The sequence below is a fragment of the Triticum aestivum genome, chromosome 7A (assembly GCF_018294505.1).
Source record: "Triticum aestivum cultivar Chinese Spring chromosome 7A, IWGSC CS RefSeq v2.1, whole genome shotgun sequence".
Classification (NCBI taxonomy): Eukaryota; Viridiplantae; Streptophyta; class Magnoliopsida; order Poales; family Poaceae; genus Triticum; species Triticum aestivum.
Window position 1 is genome coordinate 419,119,604 of NC_057812.1, and position 13,762 is coordinate 419,133,365.

The window sequence follows — 13,762 nt, forward strand, 5'->3', positions numbered from 1 at the left end:
AGAGGCCCCGAACCTGGGTAAAACATTGTGTCCCCTGTCTCTTGTTACCATCGACCTTGGATGCACAGTTCGGGACCCACTACCCGAGATCCGCCGGTTTTGACAACGACATTGGTGCTTTCATTGGGAGTTCCACTGTGCCATCGTCAAGAGGTTCGATGGCTCCTTCAATCTTCTACAACGATGATGTCCAGGGGGGGTCTTCCTCCTCGGACAGATTTTTGTGTTGGCGGCTTCGCACTGCGGGCCAACTCGCTTGGCCATCTGGAGCAGATCGAAAGTTACACCCCTGGCCATCAGGTCAGATTTGGGAGGTTGAACTACATCACGGACATCCATGGAGATTTGAGACTACGGCGACCGCTCCTCGTCACCTTGATGAACATGACCTAAATCTGTCATCGAACTGCACTCAGGAGATAGCTCCTGCAACCGCTCTGGCCTTAGATCCGCAGCATACTGCGCCATCCAAGGATCGGAGGCTCAACCCCACCACGGAGGCCACAGATTCCCCAGCGTTGGAGCCGCACATGGACTTAACCTCACACAATATCTGTTTTACCGGAACTCCGGACTCGTCTCCGGCCATAAGTTCCGAATTGTGTGAGCCCGCGGACGCCAAACTTGATCGTTTATCGATCTTTGAGTTCCGCGCCGCAAACATCTTTCAGCACTCGCCCTTGGGTGATGTGCTAAACTCATTAAGGAACCTGTCCTTGGTGGGGGACCCACAGTCGAACTATGTCCGGTTCAAACTAGGGGCCGACGGCATAGAATTTCGCTCCCCACCCGCCACCCACTTTATAGCCACTGTCGAAGATTTAGCCAACACGCTTGATTACGGCTCCGACAACATCGATGGTATGGGCGACAATGCCGGAGAAGAAGAGGCCCAGAACCAGCCATTCACCGGACGCTAGATAGCCACTTCCACGTATGGTGTATACATGGTGGATGCACCAAAGGAGAACAGCGGCGATGATAAGGAATACCCGGTAGAGGATAAACCTTCTGAAATATAATGAAAGCACCGGCGTCAGTGGCGCCGCTCTAAGTCATGCCGCAGTAGAGACAACAACACCGGCATAGGACAAAAAATAATACTCCGGAAGGTGCCGAAGACAATGAAGACCCCGTTGACACAGCCACTAAATAGGATGAACGGGAAGATGGGCAGGTTAGACCTGGTAAATAGGCCACGCACGAAGAATCTGAGGACGATAATTATCTTCCACTCTCCGAGGATGAGGCGAGCCTCGACACCGAGGATTTCATCGTGCCTGAGGAACCTCTTGAGCAGGAGCGCTTCAAGTGCCAGCTAATAGCCACTGCAAGGAGCCTGAAAAAGAAACAGCAGTAGCTTCAAGCTGACCAAGATCTGCTCAAGGATAAATGGACCGATGTCCTAGCACCCGAAGAATACGGCCTCAAGTGCCCAACCAAAAGCTACCCGAAGCGCAAATTGCTACCTCAGTTCGACGATGAGGCGCCGGAATACATACCACCATCGCACAATGCAGCTAACCGACCACCACGTTGTCAGGACAAAATGGCAACTCAAGCCGAACACCAGCCCGCCCCACCTCATCGCAAAGGAAGAGGAAAATTAGCCCACAGCCATACATATGACCTTCGGCAAAACCTGAACAATAAAGCAGGACATACCAGATCGATCTATGGATCACGAGGACGTGCCCCTACACGTGACGATGACCATCTGTCCGGAAATGACAAACCTAGTCATGCGCGGGCCGAAAGCCGCAGACGGACTCCATCATAGCTATGTCGCGATACAACCCGATATAGAGGCGCCGCACACCCTCATTGCTTCACCAACGAAGTCATGGAACATGAAGTCCCAGAAGGGTTCAAACCTGTGAACATAGAATCATACGATGGAACCACAGACCCCACGGTATGGATTGAAGACTTCATTCTCCATATACATATTGCCCATGGAGATGACCTCCATGCTATCAAATACCTCCCTCTAAAGCTTAAAGGACCAGCTCGACACTGGTTAAACAGCCTACCTGAAAAATCTATCGGCAGCTGGGAAGACTTGGAAGAAGTCGTCCTTGACAACTTCCAACATACATATGTCCGGCCACCAGACGCCGATGACTTAAGCCACATAGTTCCACAACCTGGAGAGTCAGCCATGAAATTCTGGACTAGGTTCCTAACCAAAAAGAACCAGATCGTTGACTTTCCCGATGCCGAAGCCCTAGCGGCCTTTAAACATAGCATCCGCGACAAATGGCTCGACCGCCACCTCGGCCAAGAAAAGCCAAAATCTATGGCAGCCCTTACAGCACTCATGACCCGCTTTTTGTGCGGGTGAGGATAGTTGTCTGGCCCATAGCAAAAACAATGCAAACAATGCTGGTACCCCTAAAGTTAAAAATAACAAAGACAAGTCTCGACGCAGCAGATTCAAGCGACGAAACAACAATGACAACACTGAGGATACGGCGGTCAACGCTGGATTCAGTGGCTCTAAGTACGGTCAGCGGAAGAAACCGTTTCAAAAGAACAATTCGGGCCCATCCATCTTGGACCGCATACTTGATCGTCCGTGCCAGATTCATGGCACCCAGACAAACCACACAATCACACCATTAGAGACTGTTGTGGTTTTAAATAGGCCGGCAAGTTAAATGTCGAAAACAAGGATAAGGGATTGCAAAGCAAGGACGACGACAAGGATCCCCGACCGCCGAACATAGGGGGACAGAAGAAGTTTCCCCCTCAGGTCAAAATGGTGAACATGAGATATGCTACCCACATCCCCAAGAGGGAGCGCGAGCGCGTGCTCAGGGACGTCTACGCGATAGAGCCAGTCGCCCCAAAATATAATCCATGGTCATCATGCCCGATTACTTTTGATCGCCGGGATCATCCGACGAGTATCCTTCATGGCGGTTCAACCGCACTGGTCCTGGACACAAGAATTGATGGGTTCCACCTAACACGAGGCCTGATGGATGGTGGCAACAGCCTCAACTTGCTCTAGCAGGATACAATGCGCAAAATGGGCATTAATCCATCACGGATCGAAAACCCACAAAGACTACCTTCAAAGGAGTCATACCAGGTGTAGATGCCCGCTGTACGGGCTCAATCACGCTAGAGGTCGTCTTCGGATCTCCGGAAAATTTCCGAAGCGAGGAGTTAATCTTCGACATAGTCTCCCTTCGCAGCGGCTATCACACACTGCTCGGACAGACCGCATTCGCCCAATTTAGCGCATTGCCAAACTATGCTTATCTCAAGCTCAAGATTTCGGGCCACATGGTGTCATAATAGTCAATGGAAATACGGAACGCTCCCTCCATACAGAAGAGCACACTCCTGCCCTAGCGGCAGAAGTACAGAGCGACCTTCTCAAGAAGAACCTTTATTCGGCTGCCGAGCCCACGGACACCATCAAGAGGGTCCAAACTACCCTGCAGCGGGATAGCTCAGCTCGTCAGGATCTCGACTAGCAATCCGGCCTCCGTCTCGGTCCCGATCAAGTAGCGGCATTCGTGCCGCGCGTACATAACTATGCACTCAAAATTCCATGGGCATCGACGGAGGCATAGCTAGCCTGTGATCCACAGTACGACTCAACCAGCACCGGATACACACATACTGTCACTTTAATTCGTTAAGTTTTCAGGTTTCAATCCCGCAGGCCCCATCGGATGGCCAGATCATCGGTTCTCTTGAAGGAGAAACACACCAAGGCAACAAGAAGCATTGACGTACTGGGGAATCTTTAGGTGGTTTCTTTAATGATCCCTTTACCTGTTTTTTAGGACCCGCACGCAGCTCTCCCTTCGTTAAGGCATAGTAACCAGCCTCATGCTTATTGCATTACTTGTATAAATGCACTTTAACGCACCAATGAAATTATAATAAGAACAGTTTGCGGCTCAAATTTTACAGCCCTAGCTTTTCACTTATTCTTCTTTTTCTTCCTTTTTTGTCTTTTCTTTTCTGGTAAACCCTATCAGGTAGCACCCGTACACTTTGGTACGTTCGATGTGTGCCAGGGGCTTCATAGCACCCCACACTACGGCAACATAAGTCCGAACACTTTTATAAGTATAGTTTGGCACCCCAAATTTAGCATTATATGCATTGGCTCCGAATCATGTCTTTGGTCAATAGTTGGGTTGCCCGGCTCCTGTGCTTGCTACCTTACGTTCTGCTATATTGGCTAAGGTAGTAAAGGGAGAACTACTGCGATTGTGCCTTGGTTTATCCAAAGGAGCACTTCCGTAGAGAAAGCCAAAAAACGACTGTCATGATGCAGCGAGAGCCGGTCAGCTTTTTGGAGGTTGCAAATCATTGGAGATTTCTTCCGTGGCGAAGGATCGGTACTTCCCGATCAGACGCTTATATCACTCTAGTTCAGATACTAGGGGCTGCGCCTATGTTTTTATTGTCGAACTCCTATGGCTATGTGAGGGCGTTAAAGACGCAAAGTCTGGTTGCCTGGTTCGTTGCGCTAATCAACTCCTTCAAGGACCATATAATTGGATCAAGATTGTTTAGATTCCATCCCGAACACCCTTGTACTACCTACGTGGGGGCAGAAGCCGACGACTGATTAACCCTCAGATTTCATACAACACGGCCGCACAGGAGGTGAAATTTAAAAACATAACAAGCATTATATTACAAACCCACTTTGTTTTATCATACAAGGTAGAAGGAACTTGAATACATTCATTCAAAGATCGTGTCTTTCGCACACTAATCTGCAACAATGCGGGACCCCTCCAAGACACCGCCAAAGTATCGCTTGGGTGTGAGGTGCTCCTTGCCCTCAGGTGGCCCCTCGGTCGCTAGCTTGACAGTGTGCATCTTCGCCCACCAGACCTTGACATAGGAGAAGGCCAGACGCGCGCCCTCGATACAGACGGACCGCTTGATGACGTCTAGCCGAGGACAGGCATCCACTAGTCCCTTCACGAGGCCGAAGTAAATGCTGACTATAGCTTAGGCTGGCCACAGCCGGATTATTAAATCCTTCATGGCTAGTTCGGCCACCCTGTGCAGCTCGACCAGCTGTTTTAGCTAATCGCTGAAGGGCACCGGATGTTCTGGTGCAGGTTATTGCGACCACAACAGCTTCTCTGTGGAGCTCCCTTCTTCGGCTCAGAAGAACTACGCGGCGTCGGTGACACTGCATGGCAGATCAGCAAAAGCCCCTAGAGATCTCTGAATACGGGTTAGTAAAAGATATTTCATCTTCACATTCTTGCTTTGCATATTGAATGTCTTACTTGTCGTGATCTTCCTGGCCTCTTGGATCTCCTGGAGGGCGCCCTGGGCCTCACTCCAGGCCGTCTCCGCACTCTGACAAGCCTTGGAAAGTTCGGCCTCTTGAGCTGACGCATTGTGCTCCAAGGTCTCGCACTTCCTTACCAAATCCTGAAGCTCCTGTTGGACCTCGTTGACCCGGGCCTTGAGCTTCTTACGGGCAGCCTGCTCCTTGACAGCCTTCTCCTCGGCTTCGGCCAGCATTTTCTCAGGGCCTCGACCACGGTCATCGCCTCTATACATATCATGACACTTTGGTCAATGCATATCATTTTACCTTTTTCGAATACATAATGGGTTATCACATAGCTTGTTTTTTCTTGGAGCTGCCTGCTCACCTGGCCGAGCTCCCCCTCGGCCTGCTCCAGTCTCCGCTTCAGTTCGGAGACCTCGGCAGTATGTGAGGCTGCGGCCAACAGCGATGCATGCGTATTCATTTCAGACAATTTAGTTAGTTTCTTACAATAAAGGATTGATCATCTGTCCGGATTTTCTTTCCGAACACCAGACAGTGTCTCAGGGGCTACTGTCTATATTGGGATTTTCTCTTTTTGCGTCGCTTACCTCAAAACCTGTCCGCAGACTGCTGCAGGCTTCGGTTAGTCCGCTCTTGGCAGACTGAACCCTTTCAATTACCGTGCCCATAAGAACATGGTGCTCATCCACAATGGAAGCACCTCATAATGCTTCCAGCAGATTATTTGGTGTCCCTGGTTGGACAGGGGTCACCGGCGGAATAGGCATACCCCCTTCTTTTGAAGGAGGTTGCATGCCGGATTCTGCAGCTGTATCGGTCTCCGGAATCAAGTCTGGATAAGGGCCAAACTGAATACGGCCCTCCTCACTACCAGTCTCCATGGGGATCGGCTCCCCCTGGTGTCTGGCGATGGAGGCATCGCCTTCTAGCGCCTCCTGAGCCTCTCCCCAGCCTGGAAAAGTCACGGGGATAGCACCACCACGTCATCCTTGGCCTTGGGGGAGTGAGCGGCCGGCGGTGACTGGTTGGCCATCGCCTTTGAATCCAACGAACCTCTTGACGAGGATCACTGAGGGCGGTCGTGGGCTGGACTGTAATAACATAACCAATCATGTCAATAAAACGATTAGGAGAGACTTGATTTATGGGCAGATATGAGTCTTAGCAGTTACGATGCAGCCCGAGGCTTAGTGCGAGGGCGTTGCTCCAGAATGCTTTTGACGTCCCATGCGGAGCTGCCCACGAGTGGGCCTTTCGCCTTCTTGGGCACCTATGCCTCCAGAGTTGTGGAGGCCGCCCTCTTCTTCCTCCCCCCCATCAGGGGGAGAATCTCTTTCCTCCTCCTCCTCATCATCGTCGTCTTCGTCGGTGGAGGAGCGGGTCTTGTCTTTGGATGTCGCGTCCGAAGCGCCCTTGCGGCGGGGGCCACTCCGGACCCCCTTGGCCTTCCCCTGGGCCTTCTTCTCCGGCACCTTATAGGGCGCCGGCTCCGGCATCTTCGCTAAATGCGGGATGACTGGTTCCTTAGGCAGCGGAGCCGGACACCGGATCTGCTTCGCCCTCTCCATCCAGTTCTGAAGAAGCAATGATAAAAAAGCTTAGATACCATCCTCAAAACAAGCAAGTAGGGGATGTGCTAAAAGTTAACGTACCTCGTTGGGGAGGTGGTTAATGTCGTGCCTGCGGTCCGAATCTGTGGCTGGTGGTATCTCGTTGCCCTTGAAAAGAAACTTCCAGGCATCTTCGTGAGTTGTTTCCAAGAGCCTCTCCAGGGTATGGTGCTTCTTCGGATTGAACTCCCATAGAGGGCGGCTTCGGCTCTGGCAGGGGAGGATCCGGCGCACCAGCATCACTTGGATTATGTCGACGAGCTTGATATCTTTATCCACCATGCTTTGGATGCACGTTTGCAGCGCTGTCAGCTCGTCTGACGAACACTAGTTCGGGCTCTTCTCGATCCAGGAGGTGAGTCGCTTGCGAGCGTCGGAGTTGAATTCGGCAGCCGCGGTGATGTAGTACCATTGTTTCTGCCATTCCTTGACAGTGTCCACGAAAGTGCCTTTTGGCTAGGATACATTGGTCAGCTTGCTCACCATGGCACCTCCGCACTCCGCGTGCTGGCCATCCACCACCTTCGGCTTCACATTGAAGATTTTGAGCCAGGTGAACGCCGAGATATTGAGGAAGGAGTTCGGGGATAGGTCGTGGAAGTCTATCCCGTAGTAGAACATCAGCCCGCGTACGAAAGGGTGGAGTGGAAACCCTAGGCCACGGAGGAAATGAGGGATGAATAGGGCTTCGGTGTGGGGACGATTTGTCCCTAGGCTGGAAGGCGGTGGGTGATTTCCTTTGCCAGGTACCCGGCCGCCCGAAGCTCGGTAATGTCCTTCTCCTTGACGGAGGAGGCCATCCATTTGACTTGACCTCCGGATCCGGACATGGTTGAGTGCTTTCTCGAGTGGGAAAAAGACGAGAACTTGGGCGCTTGAGCTCAAGAGTATAAGGGTAAAGGAAGAGAGAAGGCATGGGAGAAGAAAGAGGATTCTTATCTCCTTATAAGGGCAGTGAATATGGAACGCCTCCCCACTCGCCTTAAAATTCGCCTACTCCCAAGGGTTGTGTAAAACGGCATGGTTGGGTTACCCACACCCGTATTGATGAGAATCCCCCAATAAGGGACACAATCTCTGCTTCGACAAGACATGCCAATGGCAACCGCGTCTCGAAACATGGAGCGGTAGACGAAGAACGGTTTGAAATTGTGATCGAGTAGACATGATGTCATGTTGTAAAAGGTTATCAGCAGATTGGACTCTTGGATTATTACATTCTCTCTGCGGTTGTGTGTGTTACAGGTCCGGACACGATCAATACGTCCGAAGACTATCTTGGAGTTCAGAAGGAGGAACCCGCCTTGCAATGCTGAAGACAGATCTACGCGCCAGATACCTTGTCATTGAAGACAGGTTCAGGGGCTACTGAGGGAGTCCTGGACTAATGGGTCCTCAGGCATCCGGCATGTTAGCCATGGGCCAGACTGATGGGCTGTGAAGAACAAGAAGACCGAATACTGCACCCGTGTCCGGATGGGACTCTTCTTTGTGTGGAAGGCAAGCTTGGCGACCAAATATGTAGATTCCTTTCTTTGTAACCAACCTTGTGTAACCCTAGATCCTCCCGATGTCTATATAAATCGGAGGACTTAGTCCGGAGGAGAGGGATATTCATTACCATAGCCATACAAGCTAGGTCTCTAGGCTTTAGCCATATCGATCTCGTGGTAGATCTACTCTTGTAATACTCATATTCATCAAGATCAATCAAGCAAGACGTAGGGTATTACCTCCATAGGAAGGGCCCGAACCTGGGTAAAACATTGTGTCCCCTATCTCTTGTTACCATTGACCTTAGACGCATAGTTCGGGAACCCCTACCCGAGATCCACCGGTTTTGACACCGACAGTGACGCTGCAGGGATGGACCCGAGCACAGACGCCGTGTCAATCCTTAATCATGAGGCGGTCGTGGGTTGGCTTGCAAGGGCACACGACATTCATGGTATTGAAGTACTGGGTAGGCAGGTCATAATCATAAGATGACTCAAGTAATGAGGCAAGCTAGTTCGAATAGATGCAAGAATGATACATGCCACAGGGACGAACCCACGCGGCCTGGGGATGATGCAGCCTGAGGGGCGCCCCCAACAGAGTAAGCTAAAATGCAAAAGGATGCATGTCGCAGGGACACGCCCACGCGACCTGGGGATGATGCTGCTCGAGGGGCGCCCCCAGCTGAATAAACCAGAAAATGTCACCTGGCACTGTAGATGAAGATGCACGCAGAAGAAGTTGCTCTTCATGAGTCGTCCGGTGGCCCGTTCCTAAGGGACCCCAGAGGTTCTGGCTCCTCCCCCCAGGACCTCCTGGCGCCTGGCCTCGTGAGCCGCCAGGGCGCTCTGCATGAGCTGGTGGAAGGTGACAGCCGCGTTTGGCAGGCCGAAAGGCGTGAGAACGTAGCTGTGTGGGGGGCCCTTGCACCAACCAACGCTCGATGGCCAGAAGCGCCCCTGAGATGTGGCCCTGTTGATCCCTGGAATGTCGACGCAGACGCACATCCCATCATCCTTGCCAGGACATGGAGCTGCGCCAGGTAGTGGGTTACCACCGCGCATGGCTCTCGCCCCTTGAAGCTCCTTGGTCGCCTTGGTGATGAACTCCTGAGCACCAGGCGCTCCACGCCTTGCGCTCTCTTGAGGGAAACGTGCGGCGAAGCACGCCTCCACGTGGTGCCCGAGTGCCTCCCTCGTGATGTCGGTTTGGTCTGAGGCCCTCCAAAAGAGATCCTCGAGCCCAACCCGAGGAGGGCGCCGGGCGTGCCTTCCAATGCGAGAGAGGGAGGCGCCCCATCTGGGGACGCAGGTCCTGAGGTAGTGCCACTGGAGACACCACTCTCCTGAAGCCCTTGATGGAGCAGCTGCTTCTTCTTCTTGGGGATGGCCTCAGGAGGGTAGACGGCGCCTTCGTTATCTGAGTCTTTGGCTGCTGCAGCTTGGTAAGCACACTCGATATAGCACACCATGTCCTTCTCCTTGCAGGCGACCGTGATCACGCCGCAGCTCCCGGGCATCTTGAGGACATTGTACCGTGATGGGTCACTACCATAAACTTGGCCAGGGCTAGGTAGACAAGGATGGCGATGTAAGGAAGGCGGATGTGGGCGACGTCGAAGTCGATGAGCTCGGTGCGGTAGTTGTCACGCTTGCCGAAGGTGACAGGGAGGCAGACCTGCCCGACCAGGGTGGTGGAGCCGTCGGTCACTCCTTAGAAGGGCTTGGTAGGCTGTGGCTGATCGTGTGGCACTTGGAGGTGGTCGAACATCTGGACGGACAGGACATTGAGCCCCACACCGCCGTCGATGAGAGTCTTGGTGACTTGGACATTGCTGATGATGGGTGAGCAGAGCATCGGTAGGGCACCGGCAGTTGCCGCACACTTGAGTTGGTCAGAGGAGCTGAAGGTAATGGTGCAATGGCACGAGGCTCATAGAAGCCCCCAGCCCCCTCCTCTTGACGATGGTCGTCGTTCCTTCTTGGTGGTGGCGGTAGCGGAGGATGGCCAGCGTTGCCCTGAGGGCGGTCCTCACGAGGCTGGTTTCTCCAGGCGCCCTCGCGAGGCTGGTCCTACCAGTGGTCCTCACGAAGCCGGTCGCGCCACTCCTTACGGGGGCTCAGTCGTAGCCTCGGTCGTAGCCTCGGTAGTTGCGCTTAGTGCATCGACTGAAGCGCCCATCACGGATGGACCTGAGCTCCTGGCAGCCATTAGTGTTGTGGTTGTACACGTTCTAGAAGGCGCAGAACAGGCAGTTGGCCTTTGATGTCTCGGGATGGTCATAGCCGCGCTTCATCTCTGGCTCCGCCGCGAGCACAACAGCCCCCTTGCGCTTCACGTCCTTGGTCTTGGCCTTCTTGTCTTCTGGGTCGGCAGCTGGAAGCTCGAGGAGGGAGAGGCGCCCTTCCTTGGCTCTTGCACACTTGGTCACCATGTTGAACATCTCCATAGCCGTGCACAGTTCTTCGTGTATGGAGAGCTCCTCCTTCATCTTGACATCGCAGACGCCATCAAAGAATGCTAAGACGATGGCCTCGTCCGTCACCTTGGGGACCTTGAGGTGAACGTTGTTGAAGCGGTGGATGTACTTCTGCAGGGTTTCCCCTGGCAGGTCACTCGCGGTCGGCGGATGGTCGCGGGTGCCCTAGAAGTTGGCGATGAAACACTCGCGCATCTTGCCCCAGGAGGAGATCGATCCCGCAGGCAGGTTCAGGAGCCATGAGAGCGTGTCGTCCTTAAGGGCCATGGGAAACCAGTTCGGCATGACCTTCTCATCACCGCTGGCTTCCACAATGCTCAGCTTGTAGAGCTGCAAGAATTCAGCAGGGTCGGGGGTGTCGTCGTAGCACGGAGGCAGGTCGGGCTTGAACTTGCCGGGCCAGACGATGCTGTGCAGCTCAGGGTGAAGGCGCGACAGCCTGCCATGGTCACAAGAGCCCGTCGCGGAGGCGCAGGCCAGTCTTGGTACCCGTGCGCCACCGTCGCAGGCGGTGCACATTCCTGACATGGTGGTGCTGGGAGCGCGGGAGCGTCTTCTTGCGGCCGAGGGACTTCTTGGCAGCGTCATTCTTCGTGCGCGGGCGCCCTGAGCGGTGGGTCGCGCCACGGGGCCACACGTCTTCATGCGAGGGCGCCGTCTTGATGTCGAGGCGGTGGAGGCGCTCCACGGGCTACGTCGCCCGCTGCAAGAGGAGGCAGCGAGAGAGACAACGCGGGAGAGCCCCCGGCGGCGCTGACGAGCTTGCCAATGTGGTCCAACGAGTCCTCGTAGAGGTCGTCGACCGAGCGGTAACGCAGGAGGTCGCGTGCCATGAGCAGCACGGCCTCCGCGTCCGTGGGTGCGTGACGAGCGTAGGACGATGAGCCGGCCGGAGTCAGCGACAGGGTGGCGGTACGTTCGTCCCGCCGCATAGAGGGGTGCAACGACGATGCTTGCTGCTTGTTTCCTGTCGGGCCGGTAGCACCGTTGGCAGCGGGTGATGGAGAACGGCGGGGAGGTCCCCCCACGGGCGACATCTAAGCGACGCGAGCAGCAAGGGCAGCCCAGCGCTCAGCACGGGCTCGGCGAGCGTGTGCCGTGGATGTGGTGGAGTAGTGGTACGTCGATCGACGGAAGAAAGGCTTTGGCGCTCCCCTACCTGGCGCGCCAAATGTTGGATTGCGGGTTCTGGCTAACCCTTGAGGTTCGAACTCTGGGGTGCACACAAAGAACTCTCTCTCCCTAGTTCGCTCGCTCAATGATCTCACGGCCTAGCTCGATGAACCCAAGGAACAAGAGACACAAGGGTTTATACTGGTTCAGGCCACCTTGCGGCGTAATACCCTACTCTAGTGTGTTGGTGGTGGATTGCCTCACGGTCTATGGATGAACTAGTACAATGGACGAATAGCCTCCGGAGGAGAGGTGTTCTTTAGCTCGGTGAGCTAGTGGATGTGAGGATGGGATGGGTCCAATCCAGGATGAGTCGATCCCTCCTACGGTGGTGGCTAGTCCTATTTATAGAGGCCCTAGTCCTCTTCCCAAATGTTAGGCAGGAAGGGATCCAACAACGGCCATGTTTGAAGGGGGACAATCAGTACAAGCTATCCCGACAAAAGGTGGTCTTCGCCTGCCAAAGGCTGTGGTGGTGACGCTGTTGTGGACTCCATGGTGACCTCCATCCTGTCGTCCTGCTAGTCTTGGTCATGTTGCACCGACATGGAAACCTTTGCCTGATGCCTCGGGACTCCTCGCATGTGCCTGTCTCTTTGGCACGAAGGAAGAAACTGGTACACTGCGCCCACTGGCACCCGCCTGGCCTTGGTCATCATGGCTCACGTCACTTGAACCTTGCGAGGTGCCCCTTGCATAGAGATCGGTGCTCCTCAGGAGCCATCCTAGTGAGGCTACCCCAAGGAAGGTCTTGGCGTCGTCTGCCTCACGAGGCTTGGCCTTTCGCGAGGGTCTTGAGTGGTTGCTGCTAAAGATGGGTCGTACCAGGCCGTTGGTGGAGCCACACACAAGCCCGCAGGCAGGCAAGTCTGGGCACCCCCGTAGGCAACTAGGAGTATCAATGAAATCATCCCAAAGGCTTTACTTGGCACAAAAACAAATTAAAACATAAAAGCACAATCATAAAAATAGAAATAATTGTTTCAACACTCAAAAATAGAAAGAAAAAGCAAAAAATTTAAGATAACTATTGGGTTCCTTCCCAACAAGTGCTATTGTTTTACGCCCCTAGCTAGACTTAAGGCATTGTTTTAAGTGTTGTCATCTTTCACATTAATTGCCTAGGTGGCTCTCATAATAGATTTTTATGGTGCTTTAATTCTCTTTCTAGGGAAGTGTTCTATTCCTTTCATTAATGTAAATTGGATTCTTATATTTCCTTCTTTCATATCAATAATAGCACCCATGGTTCATAGGAAAGGCGAACCAAGTATTATAGGACAAGACAGATTGCATGCAATATCAAGCATAACAAAATCCATGAGCACATAATTTATCTTAGAAAGTATGATCAAATCATTTATTCCACCCAATGGTCTCTTAATAGTTGAATCCGCTAAGTGCAAATTAAGGGAACATTCATCCATATCGGTTAGGCCTAGCACGTCACATAAAGATTTCAGTATAGTAGACACGCTAGCACCTAGATCACACAAAGAATTAAATTCATAATCTTTGATCTTTACTTTAATAGTAGGTTCCCATTCATCATGCAATTTCCTAGGTATAGAAACCTCCAATTCTAGCTTTTCTTAATAATCTTTTATCATAGCTTCTACAATATTTTTGTAGTAAAAGCTTTATTTTGTTCGTAAGCATTAGGTGAATTTATCAGGGATTGCAACAAGGAAATACATTTAATTAAAGAAC